Genomic DNA, 23,457 nt, shown 5'->3' with positions numbered 1-23,457 from the left:
TTTTCCTAAAATGCTACTGTGCCACTTTTTTACTGTTGTTCATATTGTAATTTACAGGAATTCAGTTAGACCTGAACTAATTTATTGCAGGTTAATTTCGGCATCCATTTTCAGTTTTCGATGTCTGTATTATGTTAAGGATGTTTCGATCATTATTTGGTATCAGACTTTACTATTTTCCTGCATCATTAGACTACATGAATAAAATCTAAAATACTAGGATCTAAAAAGTAACATAATAATGCGTACTTAAAATGTATTCACCTACATTTAGAAACTTTAATAATGTATTTACGTATATTTTTAATACTTAGTCTGTATTATTTTTACAGATTTCAACATTTTTCGACATCTGTTCGAACCATTGTAGAATGACAGACTTATTTTGTCTCCTGTATGTTATTTCTCTTCATGCGTTCCATTATTCCATTGATAATATACAGATGAACACACCCAGATGGCGCAAAGTGTGTCAGTCAGATTTTGGCCAACTCTTTCCAAATTTTGGTTCAAAAACAACAGCCAGAACTTTAAGTACTTCACCCACATACAGATACCGCAAGGGAAGAGAAGGAAGCATTTTACTCTTCTGGAAATGATCTATCTTCTATAAACTGGAATTACCTCGTTCGTGAATCCTAAATGCGAGCCAGTCGCTGAATAGCTAAAATCATGAAACGCTGGAATTACGCCTCAAGTTCTATTTACAATTGTATAATAGATAGTTGCAGAAATTGTCTGCGGATTTCCTCATGAAGCGTAAATACAGGCCAGTTCTCCTAATAAAATTATCCATGAAGTTATCTTCCTCTAGTAAATAGCCTTATTGTGCTTTTCTGTAATCCGTCAATCAAATCCATGAATTGTTCAGGTTTCAATAATTATATTTTAAATTTAGAGAATAAGCGTAGAAGCATATTTTTTACTGATAATTATTTATCGTGGATCATAGAAAGAAAATAATTTAGAAAGTTATTCATTTAAAAGTAATGCAGAGACGTTAGATTTCTTGAACCAAGAGGTCTTGAAAAGTAATTGCACACTTGTTGGAGCGGAAACCTAGGTCTTCAAGTACTATTGTAATGGGTTCAACGTTACAGAAGGCCACATGAATCATTCAGATTAATTATGGAATGTTCAGTAAAAACTGAACAATTTTTTCCAAATTTATATATGCTTCTTTAATTTAACATTCGTTTTTTAGTGTAAATCTTTAATATCTATATTTACTATCTACTAATTTTAACATTTATCATTTCTAACTTAATCTAAGTTTATTATTGCTAGCTAAGGATATCTCATAATAGCATCTTCAGAAAATTGCAAAGTAAAAAGGAAGTAAAGAAATTCAGTATTTTACTAAGTATGGTGACTGGTTACCTTATGTTTTTCGTGTTTAAGCTTACTTTACAGTCTACAGTACCTTCAAAATTTCACATTCTTCTCTGTACTTCATATTAGATGGCATCTAAGCTCAAATGTGATTTCTAAATATGAATTACTACTGTCTAAACAAGGCAGATGTTCCGTTTTTAATTACGAGCACAAATATAAGAAATTTGATGTTTAATACTTTCAACTCGTGTCTCCTATTTTCATGGGCTTATGATCAATAAGCATGTAATTGAATCGTACTTCTTCTTTTGAACATAGTTTAGTACACTGTTTTTTATGTTGCCAATGTGTTTCATATTGCCAATGGTTTTTAGATAATTCTTTTCATATTTAAGCAGTTTTTATACTTTGGAAGATATAATTTTTTTTTTAAATTGCTTTATTGAAAAAAATATACTTTTCATTCCCTTTTTCCACTTGTGAAAATTAATGCGTTTCATCATCAGTAAAAGCAATTGGATGTGTTGAGCAAATTGCGATAAAAAGCTTCACAAAAAATTATTTGGAATTATATACGCCTCTGAAAGGGAGAAAGAGCATTCGATGTAGATTCTAATAACGGACGATTTATGAAATGTTGCCAAAAATAAAATTCATGTTCTAAGAAATATGAAAGATCAGTAATATCCTGAATGCATGAAAAAAATAACAAGGAGGCTATACAAGAAACGTAACGCTTCGGGAAAGATGAAAAAGAAATTCCACATATCTTAAATTTATTGCATGTTGCCACGAATGGGGAAAATGGTCAATATATTTTTAGACATTTACAATAAAGAATTTTTATGTGGAGAAAATAGTTTTAAACCAATAGATAAAAATATTGAACTACACTTTTTCTAAAAAATCATTTTATCTTCATCAAAAATCGATATTATTAAGTTTCCAAGTTATCGAAATTTTATTAAAGTTTTACTTGTTCGTTTCCTTAAAATTAGAAGAGGAAGCTAAAAATGTCAGTGGGTCACTCCATTTCACAATGCTGGAAAGTTGTGCCCTAAACTCGATTAATATGTCAATGAATCAAAATAGTGTTTCAAAGTTCTTTCGTTACGTGAGTTGATTAAAAACAAATAAAGGGATACTAACTACATAAAATCATTTACTAATAATTTAAAGTAATTACTGTCTACATTCTTTGTTTTCGAGGATGCAAAATTTTAGGCAATCAATGAAACGGAATCGGAAACTTCGCATCTACTGCAAAGCTAAAATTTCACACGCTAAAAAAAAAAAAAAAGAAAAACTTTTGCTACTTTGCTTACATCAGATCTTTTATGCATCTTCCCAATTAGTTGTTTATAATCTACGAAATTGAATACTTGGACTTTTCATAGTAAATTAATGGCGCAGGAAAACTTGCAATCGAACTTGCTTTCGAATTAAAAATAAATGTAAGTTATTGTGAATAGTTAAATTTTTATGGAGCTTTATAAATTTAAGGCGGTATTTAAAAATATAAATAAATATAATATAATAGGCTAAAATTCCATAAGCGGGGTAAGTTGGCGCCAAACTATTTTGGCCTTCAAAATTTGGCGAATTTTTTAGGTGCACTAAATGAAAGCACTAAAATGTGATTTTTAAACGTAAACAGAATAGTAACTTTTAAGTTTTGCAGTAGTGAAACGCCGTTATTTTATGTAAACAGAATAGTAAAATACTAGATGAGTAAAACAAAGTCCAACAGCTTTGCAAGTAAAAGCATAGTCCTACATATATGTAATTCATCATAAAATAGTAGAATGAACAATTCTTGTAAATAATTATTGAGTAAATAAACAGATATATAAATATATATAGTAAATATCAGATAACAGCACTGCGAAGTCAGTTTTAAACGTAAACAGAATAGCAAATTATGCATATTCAGCATTATAAACTAACTAAAATATTCAAGTTACTATCGTCGTGGAATTCAACACACTAAACAACTATGTCTATGTCTATGTCTTATCACTTAGTAAGAGGCAATCGACCATTAACGGCCTTTACCAATATATATATGATACTTGACTTTTAAATGCTTGAAGAATCGAGTAAGTTGTATCCAATAATATGGAAGAACTTGTACACATGTTGTGCTAGAACTCAGAGATTACTAGCGACGGAGGCTCCTGTGCCGCTGTCCGTAGAATAAGTAAACTTTGAACAAATGAGGTGCTCGTGTGACTCCATCTATTAGTAGGGATCAAAAGCATTTTAGTTGACTGGAGCTCTAGTGGCGCCATCTCTTGCAGGATGTATTGTAAGGCATTTTTAAAATTTCATAAAAATTATTCTTCTGATAAGCAGTAATCGGTAAGTAAAATGATGAAAAACACAATTTGCAGTACATTGAAACGTTTAACTAGAGTAAAAAATATTTACACACAAAGTCTACCTGCTTTCGCAGGAACAAAGTTCATAGCGCTTTGTAATTTGATAAGTAAATCTATAAGAAAATGAAGTAAAATCTTGGCTAAATAAGAAGAAAACGAAAATATATATATTACCACCGACTATTATGGTGAATAGTGCGGGGCCTCTTGTGACGTTTCTCAATTGTGAAATCATAATTTCCTAGTTTTTTGTTGATATTCTTAGGATGACTGTCACATTTCATAAAAAAGTTATGAGAAGCTTTTAGAATTTCAGAATCCGTGGGTTTAATTTTTAAATCATTGTGAAGAGTGCTGTTTTGTACGAACCAAGGCGCATTTGTAATTATTCGGATGGCCTTGTTTTGAATTCTTTGTATTTTTTAACTATGAGTTCTTGCAGTTGCAGCCCACGCTGGGGAAGCATATAGTAAAATCGGGCGGATAGCTAGTAGATAAATAACTCTTTTTGTAGCGAGGCTAAGTTTAGAATTTCTCCCTATGAGTGCATAGATACTGCCTATTTCTTGGTTGGCTTTTTTACAGATATTTTCGATATGGTTTTTGAAAGTTAGTTTTTGATCGAGATAAACGCCTAAATATTTAACACATTTTTCATTTGCAATGGAGATATTATTAATTGTGACATTGTTGAGATGTCTTCTGGAAGGGTTCTTTTGGAAATAAATTGTAGTGGATTTGCTTTCATTAATTTTAATTTTCCAAACGTTAAACCGTGGGAAGATATACTCTATTGCATTTTGGAGGTTTTGGATGGCTCTTTGCGGATTGATGGATTTGCTGAGAATTGCAGTATCGTCTGCATAGCAGGCGATAATGGCATCTTTGTGGCTGGGAAGATCATTTATGTAGATGCTAAAAAGAAAAGGTGAAAAATTCGAGCCCTGAGGGACACCTGTTTTCATTACATTGATATTAGATAGCTCGTTTTTAATACGAACTTGAAAAGTTCTGTTTTCCAAAAAAACTTGAAATTAGTAGGATTGATCCAGGTAGAAATTTGTTTTCGATAAATTTCATAAGGAGGCCACACACTAAACAACTTTCGTTCAAAGCTTTAAATATCCCACATCTTTCGATTGCCACATGCAAGAAACAAAACTATAAATAAAACTAAAAATAAAATTAAATGAAAACATTCATAAATTATAAACTTCATGTCATATGAAATCCAACATTCTCCCACCAACAACAGCTTAACATTTCTGCAAATATTTATATAAATATAATATTAAACATATATATAACAATAATATTAAACAGTAAAACTTTTAAAAACAAACACAGTAGGCTGCATCATTAAATATAATTCTAGCACTCTGCGATTTGTGAATTATATTCCTGATATGTGCAGTTTAAGAAAAATACATGATTTTTATAATTTTATACCAATTTCTGAATTTTTTTTTTTTTTTTGTCTTTTGCCTGAGCAGCAATTTCTTTTTATATATCCAAATGATAAAATATAGAATGTACAGAGAATAGCTTAATCTAACTATTCTTGTACGATATAAAGTTTCTTTCAGATAATAAACTATAATATAAATTAATCTCTTCTCAGGATAATATGTCCTTTATCCTGAAAGAGAAACTGCAGTTTTTCTCTTCGCAGAATAAAGGAAATATTTGGGTTCTGTTATTACTAAATTTTAACTGTTATCTATATTTCATTCTTCCTTTAATCTCTTTTCAATCATCTGGTTAGAATCGCAATAAATAAAGGGGAAAATATACCTTTTTTTTATAATCTCTCCAAAAAGCATCTAAAAAAGAGTTTTCCCTCCCCTTAAAATAACATAAGAAAACATAGGATAAAAATAAACTCTTAGAATTTCTTAACAAATCTTACGAACCTACTCTACTACTGATCTAGAGAGAAATCATTGAAGCAAAGAACCTATTTCCCCAAATCCCGGAGTCTATTTTGCTGAGAATTACTGAACGAAAAAGCGGTAGTTTCCCCAACTTGGAGAAGACAGACAATGCATAAATTGTTCGTAGTACAGTCAGCAATGTTACATTCCTTTTTCAATAAAACCTATGTGTCACGTGAGAGGTGTTCCGGATCCCTCGTGTGTGAAGGTGAAAGTAGTTGCCACGGCCAATTAAATCCCGTTGAACAGGGTCTTGCGCAAGTGATGCGTCAAGTAAAAATTCTGTTCATTCGTGACTGTCATTTTTAACCTGATTTCTGTCGCATTTTGTTAGAATTGACTTAATGTGGGATGGCAACACTTACATCTTACATTCTACAATTTTATGTCGCTGTATATTGTGTTTTAAGTACATCACATAAATTAATTTTTTATAATACAGTGAGTGGCTTATTATTGAATTATTTAAAACAATTTTTTGGGTGAAGGAGTAAAAAATATTTCAGAATTTTTTGCATAAAGAGTATTATTATATTTACTAAATAGAAGTTAGATATTTGTAAGAATAACATTAGTCTTTTTTATAAAGGCATAAAATTAAGGAAATTCTTTTAAATTTTATATTCCATTGAAAAACAATAATAATACGAAGGATTTCAGAAAACTTATCGGCTAAATATAATATTCAGGTTATGAGCATTTGGTAGTAGGTATAACGATTCCAGTTTAAAAAATAATGCAATAAGATAAACTTAGACTGTAGACTATGGTAATTTCCGTTTTGTTTTATGCTGGCAATCAATAAACCAATGTACCAATTAATAAAGCAAATAAAAAGGGGCCCTTGTGATACAATCAATACAAGTCTTCAAAGATATCATTAGCTGAAATTCTGTCAAGTGTTTACGTATTTTGCTAAAGAAGCTACCCAAGAAATTTTTGAAATCGACATCAGAAAACTAGCATTACATACAAGCGCTTTTACATTAGAAAAAACTGGTACATTAAATTTAGAAAAGCACTGGTACATTAAATTTAGATCAAATTCTCATTTTTAGAAGTTTTTAATTAATAAAATGTTTTTCTTTTCCTTTCAACGGGATAAATATTGCATGAAAACACAGTGTTGTGCATTATGTCAGCCACAGTGTCCACAATCTTTACGAACAAATGGAATGTGTAGCAAACGTCACGGGGGTGGTCATGTTCGCAGTGTGATGCCTGCAGAAGATAGATACACCCAACTCTTTTTTACACGGTTCTACACGATTTTGAAAATTTTTTTACATGATTTTGAAATAATATGATTCACTTAGAAGAACTAATAAACTTTTTTACACGATTTTTTGTTCTACCATGAATCCCTCAATTTTTTTTTATTAGTCCAAAGGGGCTTTGTTCCTGAAGGATTGTTTTCGTTTTGCGATTTTGCGTTGAATCACTATAAATGTCCGTTTCACTTTTCAAATTGTTGCCACCAAATGAGTCCTGCATTATGTTTGAAGAAATTAAATAATGAAAAATCTGCATAAATGTATGTATATTTCTCGCATTGTGTTAAAACAACGGAACATAGAGCCATCGAATTTTGAATGACATAATCCTCCTACGAATATGGGCACGTGGAAGACCAAATTTGAAATTTGGAATTTGTTTTATTATCGATTTCATAGTTTGTAAAACTTAAACGAATTTTTGATTAAGGGGACTCGTACACCTTAAAACCCATAAGATCTTCGAATAGGTGACTGTTGCAAGAATTGGGATAACTTATTTATTTTAAAAGCAATTACTTCCAACATTTTACAGCTGACTACATAATATAGCTGCTTTCTGAAATAGTCATCAGAAAGTTTGTGTTGCCACAAATATACACTGGTGTGCAAAAATTAAGGACGAGACGGTTTTTTCAATATAACTTTGTACAAAAGCTTTCCAAATCAACACATTTAATACCGTAAGATCCCCAATACGTAAGGACATGAGTAATGTAAGCAACACTTACTAAAAGAGAAATCAGAGGGCTAAAAAGAAGCTTTATTGAAAAAGTAGCATGGAGCGCAATGCGACTGAAGGCCGAAACATCCCTGTGATGGGTGTCCAGCAAGAAACATCCGGTCTTTAATAGGGGATATGATCTCCCCTGACTGCTAGGCAGGTTTCACAGCGTCTGCCCATGCTGAGAATGAGGGGGTCAATGAGTTGTTGAGGCATTGCTGCCCATTCGTCTTGCAGCGCCAATCGAAGCTCCGGAATCGTTACTGGTGGTAAAGTACGAGTTGGCAAGCGTCTACCTAGAAAATCCCATACATGCTCGATGGGATTGAGATCCGGAGATCGTGCCGGCCAATCCATACGTTCAATATCCTCACTCTCTAAGAGCTGTTCGGCAGCTACTGTGCGACGACATGGTGCATTGTCGTCCATGAAAAGGAACTGCGGATCCATAGCGCCTCTAAAAAGACGCACATATGGAAGAAGAATCTCATTACAATAACGGGACCCGTTGACTGAACCTGCGTCGAAGATGTGAAGGTCTGTACGACTACCAAGCACGATGCCTCCCCAAACGAGAACACCGCCACCTCCATACCTGTCCCTTTCAATGATGTTCGAGGGATGATTGCGGCTTCTCCGCTGTCTCCAGATGAGTATGCGATGAGAATCACTACTCAGACTGAATCTGCTCTCATCTGTAAAGAGTACTCGTCCCCATTCATTGTCTCTCCAATTCCGGTGTTCCCGGCACCACAGAGAACGCCTTCTCCGATGGGCAGGCGTTAGAGGTACACACCGTACAGGGCATCGTGCAAACAGACCACCACCGCGCAGTCTTCTGGCCACGGTAAAACGCGATATCGGTCGTCCAGTCGCCTGTGTCGTGTGTCTAGCGATTTCTCCCGCTGTCTGCCGCCTGTTTCTTTTGGCCTGTAAGGAAATATACCGGTCATCTGCGGGTGTGGTTCCTCGTGGATGACCACTACTAAACCCCTGGATAGCTGTTTCTCTAGTTTGAAATTGTCTCCAAAGTCGTGAAACGATGCTGTGAGCAATTCCGAACTCTGCAGCCACACTTGCCCCACTGCGGCCTTCCTCCAACTTCCCAATGGTTCGACCTCAGGTAAAAGCATTCAGATGTCGTCTAACAGATTGATTATTCGCCATTTCTCGCTGAGGCAGGAACTCGGTGTGATTTTAACTGCTATACGGCGTGCAATCTCTTTGCCAGAAATACTGATCTTACACCGACAACATGCTTTATACTACTCAGACACTCCCCATTACGTCTACCTGCATATCTGCGCATGTGCTACCGTACATCACCTTACTTAATCTCCTGATTGGTCTTTCTGTCCGCTCTGCCTCTTCGTTCAGCTAATATGCTAATTTTTCGACTTCGTCCTTAATTTTTGCACACCAGTGTATATGTAATTTAATCCGCTTTGTGACAAAATATTTCGTCATGTTTCGATCTTGCGCGCACAGTTTAAAACATTCTGTTGCATAATTTAATTCCACATTTAATTTGTAGCTTTTATAACATTTGAAAACTACTGTGAACCAAAAATTTTAAGTATTTCATGTTCGATTTTTATTTTATTTGGAGTTGAGTTTATAAAATGTATTTTATTAAAAAAACCTGTAATGTTTTCATGCATAAATTTTTTTAATATTAAAATATTCATCATAATTTTAGTTCAGTTAGAAGGTAGTGCCCATATAAAGAATTCCGTCAAATTTCAAGTATGTACCATTAGCCATTTTTAAAATATCATGCGCGCAAGATGGAAACATGGCGAAATATTTTGTCACAAAGAGGATTAAATTACAAAACTATTTGTGGCAACTTTCCGGTTACTAGTTTCCATAGCAGCTATATTATGTAGTCAGCTGTGAAAGGTTGGAAGTAATTGCTTTTAAATTAAATAAAATATCCCAATTCTTGGAACAGTCACATATTCGAAGATCATGAGGGGTTTAAGGTGTATGAGCCCCCTTAACAAACTCAAGGATTTCAAAGCAAGCAATGGCAACACTCTACGGGGGAAAGGGGGGAATCCTTTCATCTCCAGGGCGCGGAACTGTGTATCGGAAATTCTAAAGATTTGGCATTCTAAAATTATTTTGCGACACTGCTATTGAACTGAATGTTATGCTTTAAGTGCAAAGAACATGATATTTAATAAATAAAGGTAACAAGCAAAACGTTAAAAAAATGTCCCTTTAGAGGTAATTTAAAATCTGAAACCTTTCAGATTTTTCTTTTTTAATTCTTGTTTTGATAGTGTAATCAGAAGTCTGTCAGTTTATGCTCATACATGGGTTAGTAACTTAGTGTACTTCATTAAAGAATTTGTAATGTTCAGAACAAAAGCTCAGCCAAAGCAGGTGGCTCCGCCACACCTAAGAAGGGCCTCCGTCCGACCTCATCTGCACGAGCGAAATAATTTGTGTTGAGCATGTGTTGAGCAGGTGACGAAGGTTGAAGATCACGTTTCTCGGGTTCAAACTTATGACACCATTAAGAAGTGTATTTGAATGCCAAGTGAAATAGAATAATGCCAGACTACTGGGACATAACAACAAAGATCCTTTAATTGTGTTGTGAAATCTAGCAGGTTTTGTAAAGTAATCAAGGTGCAGAATGGTCATATTATGCTGAACATATAAAAGTGAAAAAAATGCAGTTACTGTCCGCAGGCATTCTGGCGTAAGATGTTAGTTCGGGATATGGTCACCATGGAGATCGATGTAAGACTCCACACGTCGTATCCTACTTTGAAGAATATTATCCAGCAGCTGTTGGGGTATTTTATCCCAATCTTCTCTCAGTGCACGGATGGGGCGTCCTTGTTTATTGGAAGGCATTGTCTACCAGCAAGACTCCTGCCCAAAGCATCCCAAACATTTCCGATGGGATTAAGATCTGGAGAATGTGCTGACTATAGGAGGCATTGAATATCCTCCCTCTCTAGATACTTCTGGACAGCGATTATTCAATGACAAATTGCGTTGTCGTTCATGAAAATAAATTTATCACCGACAACACCCCGGAACATTCGGACATGAGGGCAGCAGAACATCATTAATGTATCGTTGGGCTGTCTAGTCTCAGTTGCAACTACATGAAGGGACGTACGGCCATTATCATAGTGCCAGCCCATACCATGATACTGCATCTCAGATACCGGTCCTTTCCGGGAGGGTTGACCCATTTTTAATCATATGGTCCCGCTGGGACAAGGCGGATTGGGTCTCCCTTGAATAGTTCTACGGTCCTTTCCGAATGAAAATTTTATAGAAATATCCGGTTCAAAGAGTAAAAATATTATCTTGATAAATGGTCGCAACAATGGAATATTTCAATAAGAAATAAGGGCTTATTGAAAAATATAAAAATAGTTAAAATATGCCAATATATAATAATAGAGATGCAAATCAGTTTGTAACAATTCATGATAGATTTCAGGAGTATCTTAGTAGATTTGGTATGCAGGAAAATTCATTATGCTTATCTTGCCATTCATCTGGCTCCGCAGGGCACTTCGCGTTTGAATGTAAATTAACAGGAAGTATGCGGCAACAAGTAAGAGTTGCGAATTTTGAAAATATAAGTTAAAATAAGTTATGTAAGTTTGCCATAGAGATTGTAGGAGTTATTAGCGGTAAAAGGGGTGAGTGCATGTGGTGTTTTAATATAATCAAAATTATAACTGTATTAACTAAAAATAGTCTTTCATCGTATTTTTATTTATATTTTAGCGATTTTAGAATAACTGATTTGGAGAGTTTTACTTAACAATTTTATTCATTTTGACTTATTGAGATGTTAACGATTTTATGCCTTGTGATTTCTATATTCTATATGTGCTTGTTTCTTTTTACTTGATATGTATTAATTAGGTGTTTATAGTTCGTGTTTTAATGTTGTGATTGTGCTTGAGTTTGTTTTTGTGGTAGGCTTTAGTATTTTAAGTTAATTTTGATTACTAATAACCTTATTCTTATTTAATTATTTTTAGCTTCTCTCTTCTTTACTTTTGCATTGTCTATTCAAACTTGAAAAAATTATTTGTGTTGCGCAACCATGTTGAATGTATTATTTTTAGTTTGCTTAGTTTCTTTATACTAACGTTTAAGTTACTTTTTTTACTTACTGGAGTCTAGTTTATCGGACTTTTCTTATTTAGTTTAATTATACATATTCGGTGCATCTTTATAGTTTGAGGGACTGGTTGGACCGTTGGAGGCTGTCGTTTCTGGTGAACTTTGAAGCGACCCAAACAAGATTATAAGATCTATTTTTAGACCAGGTGGATCAGGTCGTTTTCCTGTCATTTGTACCGGTCCTTTCCTGGATATTTCCTGTACGATAAGCAGTACCACTCTCACGCCAGATCAGTTGGCGTCTATAATCCGGTAACAGACTGAACCTACTCTCATCTAAGAATAGTACACAAGCTCAGTTATATTGAATCCAATTACGATACTAGCGATACCATTGCAAAAGGGCGGTACGTTGCTGTCTGGACAATGGAATGCGCACAACAGGACGGCGGGTATGTAGTACTCCTTGATGTAAACGTCTGGCCAGTTTTTTGGGGAGATTCGCTTGCCAGTAGCAGCAAGTAACTGATTTGCTACGTTAATAGAAACTATCTAATTGATATAATTTATAGTCCATCTAATTTTTATAAACATTAACAAAATAATTAATAAAAGGCATTTTCTTTCACATAGTATTAAGTATCTCAACTACAGAAAAACCATCTGGGCATCGCTTAGCAAGAATATGCTAAACTTTTATTTTCAAACTCTTTAAAGTAAAATTAAACCCAGGTTTGAACTTATATTGCAGCTGATGTTCGAAGAAAAAAAAACAGCCATTAGGTAGCAATGACCTTAGAAGCAATGAACTCTAGTTAAGAAAAATATATAGCAACTTTTAATGGATTGCTCCTCGTACCAAAAGTCAAATCGAAAACATTATTCCCGTTCACTTGGCTTAATTGCCAGCACGATTTACCTCTTAACTACTACTTTTCTTTTCAGCTTCTAGCTTTGCATTATATCAATATTAAGATTGTCCCAAATAGTAAATATATCACAAAGCACAGATATAATTTCAAGATCATACCAAATTTGCAAAGTCCTTAGCAAAATTCGAAATTTAAAAAACAGAAAAGTAACGAAACCAAGTAGTCGTAACGATTATCAAGCTGATTTCCAATTTACGTATATATATATATATATATATATATATAAGAAAAACAAATTCAATTTAAAACCGAATGAAAAAAATTAAAGTCAGAATTTTAATTAGTATTTTTAAGACCTCCTTGCTTAAAAACATAAAAATCTGCTAAGAAAAATCTTTAATCGCAAAAATACCAAAACCAAAAGTAAACGTTTTAAGCATTGTAAAAGTAGCTGTTGTCATTGATCGCAGATTAATCGACTTATCAAGGGGATCAGTCAGTCTATCATTAATTAACAACAACTAAATTAAGAGAGAGTGTTTTATCTTACTTTCCAAGTAAACATCAAATTATTTGCTAGTTCCAAATCATAAGTCACAATTAATACTCAATCCAAATAACGACATAACCCATTTAAGCCAAAAGAATCCTGTTAAACAAAATAAATAAATAGCAAATAATCTTTAAAATTAAAGTTTCTACTAAGAACACATTTAAACTGAACGGGATGCTTACTTTAGAAAGCATATCTCCTACCCTCTTAATTTCAAACCCAAAAGCAAAAGTATACGTTTTAGAACATTAATGGTAATTTAAAATGAAAAAAAGATAAAAAATGATACAATCCTTAAAATTAAAGTTTAAAACAAGTATTTAGAATTTAAAGTAAGTTAAAATTAACTAACCGCCTTTAAAATTTCAAAACCAAATGATTGGAAATGCAAGTATTAACTGATGGAAGCAAAAGGGTTGTTGGAAAGTGAAGTTTTCTATTTAAGAAAGTTTAGCCTAAATTGGCGAGAAAACGGGAAATTTTTTCCCCTTGGAGATAACCGTAGTAGTAGGCTGTTACTAAAATAGTGCTAAAAGCTGCTATTAGTTAGAATATAAATTCAAAATAAAAGTAATTAAAAGTAAATTAAAAAGCCTATGACATACATATATGTAATATTTTAGAATGCGTTGGAGAGAAGTCTCCAGTTACTTTTAGTCGTGGCCGAGATGGTTATAAATATTGCTGGATCAATTACTTGTATTAAAGTAAAAGTATAATTGCTAATAGTTAGATTGCTCGTATTAAAAATACAATTTCTTGTCTTCTTTTTGCATTCTACTCATTATCTATGTTTATAAAAAAAATTAATTATTCTAACAGTATTTTTTTAAATCCCAAATTTCCAAAATATTTTTAATTTAATGTTAATTTTTAATTTTTTACATTTTTTAACAATTTAATTTTACTTTTATAAAGCTTCTAGCTGAGTTACTCGACGTTACGCAGGCTTTACACGAAGTGAAGAGATTCGGGGAAGATTTTCCGAAATCTCAGATAAATGATTTTCCTTCTATTTTGGTTAAATATGAATGGTGCATACATTAACCAAGGTTGAATTAAGCTGTTGAAGAATGTAGAACAAGCGGCATATAATGTTTCAGTAAGAACTAATACGACTAATACGTACTAATGGACTAATATGTACTATTATCGAATGTGTCTTTTTTTCGGAAAACCGCCATCTACTTTCACTGATTTTTTCACCGTTTTCTAAAAATACATGAGAACTTGATAGAAGAACGTACTTAAACTCTGCTTTAAGGTGTGTTGAACCCCAAAATCTTCAAAAAATTGTGATTTCGGATTTTTGCATTTTAAAATTCTCTATATTTTTATCTTTATAAAAGTACCATTCTTTAATCTCTATGAAAATTAGAACTGTAAAAAATCTAGTTTTAATTTGCCATCGACTGCTTTGATCAATGAGGATTTTTACATAAAAACGCGTTTGTCTCCAAACGTGATTTTTTTATACTCGGTGTACCTTTTCTCAGGAACTACTGCTCACAAGTATCTATTTTTTTATGGTTTATTTCTTAGGTTTCCTAATATTTACTAAAATAAGCTTTTTGTGATAAACTTAGAAAAAAAAATTTTTTTTTTAAATTTTTTTTGTGTGAGAAAAGTGCTAAATTTTACTATGCCTAACAAAATATTCTGTAAATTACTCTTCAAAATGTTTCAAAAGCCCATTTCAGTATAATCAGATAGGTATACTTTAATTACACAAAAAATTTCAAGGGTGTATCTACAGCAGATTTTGAGAAAAGGTACATCGAAAATGGCCAATTTAACATTGTCGGTATAGGGGTTGCTGATACCCTTTAAACAGTAAACAAACATGGCTCCATCTAACGGTTTAAGTAAGAATTCATGGCGGAAACGCACCAGAAAGGTGACGTGAATCCAAAACATCTGCGTTCTAAGACACTCTTGTTTTGAAGGTCAAGTGTGAGAAAAATTCCATCAAAATCGGAGTAGAGCTGTATATTTTCATAATTTGCATGAATTACAAACAAACAAATGTGCATTCTTCTTTGCGTACATGTTTTAATGAATGCAGCCAGAAGAAATTTTAAAAATTGACTGAAAAATTAAATATCTGAATCTTTCTTGAACTACAACGCTCTGCCGCTTGGAAGATAAAAATATTTTCATTCGGAAAATGGCTGCACATTTCTCTTTAATCACTGAGTTTGTTTATTAAATTCGAAAGAGAAATTTTTCCCAAGTGGCAAGAAACTTTTTTTTTATTACCAAGTTTTCTGATAAACTTGAAACATAAATAACTCACACACAAACTGTTAACTCTCCAAAATATTACATTAAGACAAATTGCTAATAGTCCATGGTTCCTACGGAATAACTCAATAAACGAAGCGCTTGGCGTAGTGCTATTTTTATTGCCAAACTCGCAAGGAAATTCTTTCGCAAAATTAATATGAACAACAGTTCAATTCCTAGCATGGACTACGACTTCGCAGATAATTGCAATAAAAAACGCCATGGTGCTGCGTTATTACATTTAAATTAAAATGATTTTTTCTAGTATTATTAAACCTCCTTCCGCCCAGCAATGCCTGAATTGCTTGCAATTTACCTAAAATATCCAACCAATTGTACTATCACGCCGAGACAGCGTGATGCAACTTCCATACCACCAATCAGCCACTCCTGATTATGAGTTCTTCAATAGCTCAGCGCTTGACTTCTCCACTTAGCTGACCAAACAACTCATATTATTCAATCCCCTCCGATCGATAGGAAGCAGAAACAAATCGCAGAAGTGAACTGCGGGTGAAATACTATCCACCTCAATGACCTTCATCTGATACATTCCGTAGAGCAGTACGCAGTTATTATTTATTATACAGGCCTCTCCCAGTTTCACCATCACAGCAATGTTATACATAGAAAATGTTATGGTTTAAACATGATCAGGCTGCGTAGCGCAGGAAGCTGAATCTAGTGATGCGCTCACCTCAGCAAAATCTCACGTGTTGCTGAGTGGCAATACAGAGCTTTTTTAAATCGCGAAGTTTTTAATCAAAGTTCATTAAGTTAATGCAAAATATATGTATATGACGACTGCGAATCCCGTGGTTTTTGAAAAACCTTATGTAGACTGTGACCTTCTCTTGTTTGGGAATGTCGAGTGGTCCAAATTTAATTAAGATCGGACTAAAACCGTAGATTTGTATGAAAGACAAACACGCGTACACTGTTCTTTATTTACTTAGATTAAAGATCTCCATCGAGTTTCATTTTTCACTTTTGCAAGCAATATTTACCCAACTCAACTCAGTTTTTATATTTTTTTATATTCCATTTTTCAAACTATAATTCTACAACTGTTCGATTCTTCTCATCATATTTCATTTCTTTCCAATCTCGTACAAGTTTCCATTAAATGTAAGGAACAGCTACGTCTGTGCAGGTTTTACATTTTCTTTTTCCTGTTCCATTTGATTTATTATTACATTCTTTTATACCAAATCTGGACTTACTGCCTTTTGAATTGTAATTTAATTTCATTACCATAACCAAATATAGGCTTATTGCTTTTCCGTTTTAACTTCTATTTCCTCATTCTGGAGACTTTTTTTTTTAAATTTATTTATGCACAACTGATTTTAGAGGATCTAATTGCTTTATTTTGAGCAAATAATCCTTTTAAAATAATTTGGTTTCCTTTTCCTGAAATTTTGACTATAAAGTTTGATTACTTTTGCCTTTTATATTTCCTTTTGTTTTAAATGGTTATTTAGAAATTTTGTCATTTTTCATTTAATATTTCTTGGAAACTTAATTTTCCAAATTGCTTTTTTAAATTACAAAATTACTTTTCTGTTTCTTAAATTCGAGAATTTTCTTTTCATATACTATTTAATTTTGAATTGTATGACTTGTTTAGGATCATAGCACGGCAGATTATATCTTAATGATACATTAACAAAAAATTACAATTTTTATTAACACTCTTTCACGACATTACAATATTATACTAAAATTTGCAATGACCTTGCTATATTATTTTATTTCATTTTAAATCACTTCAAATGTGTTTATTTTTAATACTCACTTTTTGATTTATTTCAAGACTTTATTTTGATAACCATCCAGATGTAATTCAGAAGCATGGCTCTGTTTAAAATGTTTTGGCTGCTCCCTCGAAGAAGACCAAAGAATTTTCAACTACTTATTATATTTTGTTGCTTTGTTTTTATATCAATTTCAGTTTACCTTCTTCCTGTTAACCCTTTGACGCGCGGTGGTCGCACCTTGAAACCACCAATTTTTGAATTTTTTCTCCTCTTCTTCAGAAATTTCTGAGCGAAAAACGATTGATTACTGATCTTTTACATCTAAATAACGCAAAATGACTTCAGAATCATACGTTTTTTAGGTCTTAGTACTTCAAATCTAATACCTTTAAAAATTCGTTTCCAATGACACAAAATAACTTACTTTTATTAATATATTCAACTATAAATTTCAAAAATTATTCATCACACATCATTATTTTTAACATAAACAATGAAAAAATAGCAATAATTAAACTGCATATATAAAAACCCTATGTATATTTATGGCATTAGCTTTGTGGTTTCAGGGCGGGACCACTGAGCCATTGTGTAGAACATTGTGTCTCAATGCTCACAATCCTCTAGAGGCTCAATGGCCGCGCCTGGAAACCACTGCTCTTCACAATGATGTTTACTGCTTTTCAAATACGAATGTTTATTTTTACATGGATATGGATAAGGGGCTTTGAAACCACAGTTACTTTATTATTAAACAAAACATGCACCTGCCCAGTGAAAAGGTCTTTCTTTTCCAGAGATTTTTCTCTGACCTCAATATGCATGCTTCCTATGCTAATATTGTGATTTTATAAATTATTTTGTGTTGTTTAAATATAATATAAATATAAATATACATAAAAATACAATAAATATAAAAATACAAATCGCGTAAAAGTTTTATTTAAACTTAAAATATTTTATAAATATTATACAAATAAAATAAATACAAATGGGAAACGAAAAATCTGTACCAAACACAAAAAGACCAAGCTCCCTCTTTAACATAAAAAACCACAAATTTCATATTCCAGACAAAAAGAGACTAAATAACGCTGGACATATGCCAGTAAAATGCAAATCCAAACAGTCTACATTTTGTAGCACAAGGGAGAAACCTTATAGAACAAGAAACATGTGCGAAATGTGCAATGTGGATGTACCAAAAAGACAAAACATGCTTTGAACACACACAAAAAAAAAAAAAAAAAAAAAAAATTTGCTGTTTGACGTTAAAAAAAACACAGTTTTTTTTTATCCTTACTTTACTGCATTTTTTTATCCATTTATCCGAACGTCCTTATTATGTAGGTTCTTATGTTTACACTGCTATAGAAAAATTACATTAATGTTTAGTTTTTAATTTTTTTCTTACGGTTTATTTTGTAAATAATGTAAAAAATTTACATATAATGCAATTTTTACATACATTTTTTTTTAATTCACAAATTTCGTCATTTATTGGAAATGTGCACAGAAAAAGGTAAGTTTTTCCCCCCTACTACCTCAGTAAGTTTCAAAATCATAGACGCGTGCTGGTTTCACAGTGCGACCATCAATGGGCAAGAGTAGATTTTTTTTTTTTTTAATTCATGTATTATTTGTCTCTAGGATCATAACATTCAATTTCTAGAATTTTTTAGTTAAAAATTATAAAAATAATATCATGCACGTCAAAGGTTAACCAGGGTTCATAGCCACATTTTAGTTAAAAAAATAAGCACCTATAAGCACTTTTCAAGCACATTTTAAGGAAACAAATAAGCACCTGTCTAATTACATCATACACAACTGCATAACCTTAAACATTAGACTTGTAATTTAAAATATGAGAAATGAAGTACTTATTAAGAGAGGATAAGCATTACCTCAACCATGGAAAATAAATTACTGTGGGATGGCATCGTTCATTATAATCGGATGACGCGACAAGCTGTGAGAATAAATCTTTTACTTTTCCGATGATAGAAGGCAGACGATTCCGCCATTAAGACGATGACGCGATTCAAAGATGTTTGCTTATGAAATACGATTCCTTCTCTTCGTTTGTAAATAATCTCATCTATTTCCTTCTATGTATGTAATTACTTTGTAGTTTGTAGCAACTATTCATGTTTCATTAAATATTCAAGTTATTTGTAAATCGGACTAGTTTATTAGCTCCTAGACAGCCACAAAAGGAGTAAGTTTACAGACATCATATTCCTAGACAGTACGTTGCGATTCTACATTACTTTTTTTTTTTTTTTTTTTTTTTTTTTTTTTTAAATAATAGTTTAATTTACAGAACTAGTTTACAATGAGAGAAAAAAAAAACTATGAAGAACTAAACTATATTACAAGATTTAATGATGAAATTTCAGTTAAAAATAGAGAAAATAAATAATAATAAGGCATATTTATTGTATTCGCTTGGAACCTAATAATAAATACAATTTATTTTTCCACTCATATTGATATTTAAATAATTTAAATCTAAATTCTAAACATTTTCTAAATTTTCATTGTATATCAGTTTTCTCTTAACAGATATTGCAAGCAAAGTAATTTAAGTAAAAAAGAGGAACATTTCTGAAATCAGAAGACAGAAAATTTGCTTCATGCAGTCATCTTTAAGCAGCTTAACTAACCCGCATACTTGGAAATTACCGAATATTCGGACAATCGAGCGTAACTTGAAGGAGCGGATGTGTGCGGGGGGGGGGGGGTAGACTGTAGCCGCTCTTTACATTTTTCCGCTAAATAAATGCTTTTGACATTTCAATATGTGCATCGTATAAAATAAACCAACGGAACTAAAAAATATTCTGCTTAGCAAACACAGTAAAACTCTTTTAAGTGTTCATAAACAAATCTCGGACTGAACATCAAAATTAATTATATCTGCAAAATATCGCAAACGTTATTGCGCAATACGTGCGCCGAAATTCTTCCCTACGTGATATTACGCAATCGGAATTAACAACTGCCGGTATTGGGAGAATAAAGAACTAAATAACTGGGGTGTTTTTCATTCTAATTTTCAACAGACGGCGTTAAATTTCCGGAAGAGAATCATTCTTCGCTTGGGTTGGTAGACTGCAAAACTTTTAGTCCTATTCAATCCAGATTGAAAAGTGACCAAAAAAAAAAAAAAAGGTCCGTTGCTTGTTTTGCAGCGAACATTAGTAACAATTTCAATATTCAAGATTTTGCGGAGAAAGGGGAGACCTCCCAACCTTCGTACTGTATAATGTATTGGCCAAAAAAATGAAATTATTTTGACTATTCGATTACTTTGCCTTTATTTAAGCCATTCCGAACATTATTCCTTAGAAAGCTAATCTGTGTTAAAACACAACCATTTTTGGAAGTTTACTATACTTCAGCAGTTACTGCAACTATGTTATTATAAACATTCATACATATGCTCATAATATAAGCATAACGATCATAATAAACACGAATATGAACTGACCAAGCAGAACGAGAATGCAAATTTTTAAGATCTTGATAGAAATTCAAACGTGTGTAGTATTTGGGTGGGAGGAAAAGAATGCCGAATGTAGCGGAATTTTCTACTGCTTTCGCAATTCTTTGACCAATAGAACGACGGGCACCTGTCTGTACTCTTCCTGCACACCAAAGGTTATGTTAATGCAGAGAAAGGGGGAAAAGCTATTTCCGGGAGTATGACTCACCATCTGACATTCCATGTTAGAAAGAAAAGTTGTTTATTTAGTTTCGGCTTTGGTAAGGGGAAAAATAGCGCTTTCATTAAAAAAAAAAAAAAAAAAAAAGAGCACTAAAAGCAAAAAATAAGCACTAAAAACAAAAAAATAAGGGCTTTAAAGAAAAAGTAAGCACCTATAAGGGCCTTTATATTTTATTTTCAAATATAAGGACTTATAAGCACTTATAAGGACCGCTACGAACCCTGTTAACCCTTTCTGGCATGCTACCATTTAAACTTCAACAACAAAAAAACAAAGAAAAAAGTTATAGGCAGTCTAATCAGGCCTAGAGGAGGTAAAATTTTGTAAAGTTAGAGTTTACAGTTTTAATTCTGTGGGTGTACCTGAAGCGAGCTCACTGAATGAATAGAGCATCGAAAAGAGTGCTGAAGCGAGCATTGCTGGGAAGCACATAACGGAGTAAAAGATTTTGCCTACAATTAAAAAACATTAGATTCTGAATACCATAGCAGATTTAGCATTACCCAGGGTACTCCACGGGGAGGCCTGCAACACTATGCCCGCCCCCAAAAAAGCTATTCTTAGTTATATGTGTATAAATGAGAAAAAAAAGTAACTTGGCTATATGATATTTATATTATTTACATCTCATATTTACACTTTCATCTATTTTTTTCATGGTGTTACTTTTCAAAGAAAATAACACCAGTTTTGAAAACACACAACCCAACATTGCACATTTTGCACATGTACCGGGATCCATATGTGAAAAGAAAGCGCTAGATTCTGAATACTGTAGCAGATTTAGCATTATACAGGATACTCCATGGGAACGCCTGTTATTCTACACCCGCGCCAAGAAAATTGTTCTTTGTTATATGCACATAATTGAAAAAGAAATTAACTTGGCTATATTATACAGTACAAAGTCCGTATCCCCCCGGGGGTCGACGTAGAGAACTCTGCGAAGCTACTGGCTAGGATCTGTACCTAGGCAGTCTCGGCCACGGGGGTATAAAATTTATGAACTTGGTGGTTCTGAAGGCTCTGGGAAAGGTCACTTATTGGCCGGCCTCGGAGTCTGGCACGTCCTAGCGCGGCGTGGTGCTAGTAACCCGTGGGGTTTTCCCCCGGGGTCGCTGGGTAATGTCCCGCTGCGACGGGCTCGCCCGAGCGACTGGCAGGAGCATTAGACGACCGGTGCTGCCTGGTGTCGTATCCAGGTGGTGCGCGGCTCTGCTGGAGGGTAATAGTGGAGGTTGAACCTCCACGACGTGCCCAAAGGCAGAGTCGACCTGTAGTGAGATTTAGTTACTCGGAACAGGGAAGCCGAAACCCATAGTACAAAGTCCGTAATCCAGACGTCCATTATCCGGAATGATCTATAATCCGGACCGCAAAGCCACAAACTTTTTTTCTAGTATGCTTTACGCATGCGCGTTTAGCACACAAAATGAAACAACTTAAAAAACTTACATTGAAAGAAATGTTTAATAAAGTAAACAAATAAATATTAAGCTTTTTTTGTTGTTTTTTTTTAAATTATAATACCCTTTAGATCATAATTGCTCTTTATTTCATAAATTAGGGTTTTATATTTTTAATTGTATAATTTCTGCATGCCATCTTACCAGATTTAAATTGATGATCTATAATCCGGAAAAACCCCTAATCCGGAATCGCCAAAGTCCCGATGAGTCCATTTTACGGACTTTGTACTGTATTTATATTATTTAAATTTCATATTTACACTTTCATCTATTTTTTTCCATGGTGGTACTTTTCGAAGAAAGTGACACATTTTAAAAAAGCACAACCCAACACTGCACGTTTTGCACATGTACCAGGATCTGTATCAGATTCACTATCTGAAGGCAATTCATGTAGCACTTTCAGTGCTTCAGAAATGGTCAGCCTTTCTCTGATACATTTTTAAAATAATTAAAAATTAGAAAAAATAAACTATTAGATCTACAATTAGAAAATATAATAAACCTCTACCACTGAAAACTATCAAAATGGTAGAGCTAACAAAATTTCTGTCAATGAAAGCAAAAGTGTGAAAAACTAAAGAGCTAGCCAATAAATTTACTCCTGACCTTCAGAAAAACACCCCGACAATATCAACCAAACCTCCCTTCCCAAAAAAAAAGGAAGGGGGAAAAAAAGAAAAACAGGAAATGAAACACAGATGTGGACCCACCTTTCTATTGTGAATAAGCTCACCGCAGAACTATAGTGAAACAAAGATACAGTTGTTGGTCTGGTCCTAGTGTTTCAATGATCCCACTCTGGGCACACCAGATGTTCCGCGTTTGATTTTAGGCAAGATTTCAAGGAAAAATTTAAAACTGATATATAATGAGATTAGCATACAGCCGAGAAAATAACATATGAAGCTCTTTTCAAACAATTCTTTTCATATCCTAAAAAAAAAAAAAAAAAATCTGGAAGATTTTCTTGAAAAATGAGGCATTAACTAAACACGGTTAAAATATATGTTATGTTGCCATTT

This window comes from Stegodyphus dumicola, chromosome 2, assembly GCF_044657685.1.
Source record: "Stegodyphus dumicola isolate Sdum_Otavi_A_Nest chromosome 2, ASM4465768v1".
In the NCBI taxonomy this organism is placed as follows: Eukaryota; Metazoa; Arthropoda; class Arachnida; order Araneae; family Eresidae; genus Stegodyphus; species Stegodyphus dumicola.
Note: the sequence above shows the minus strand (reverse complement) of the source record.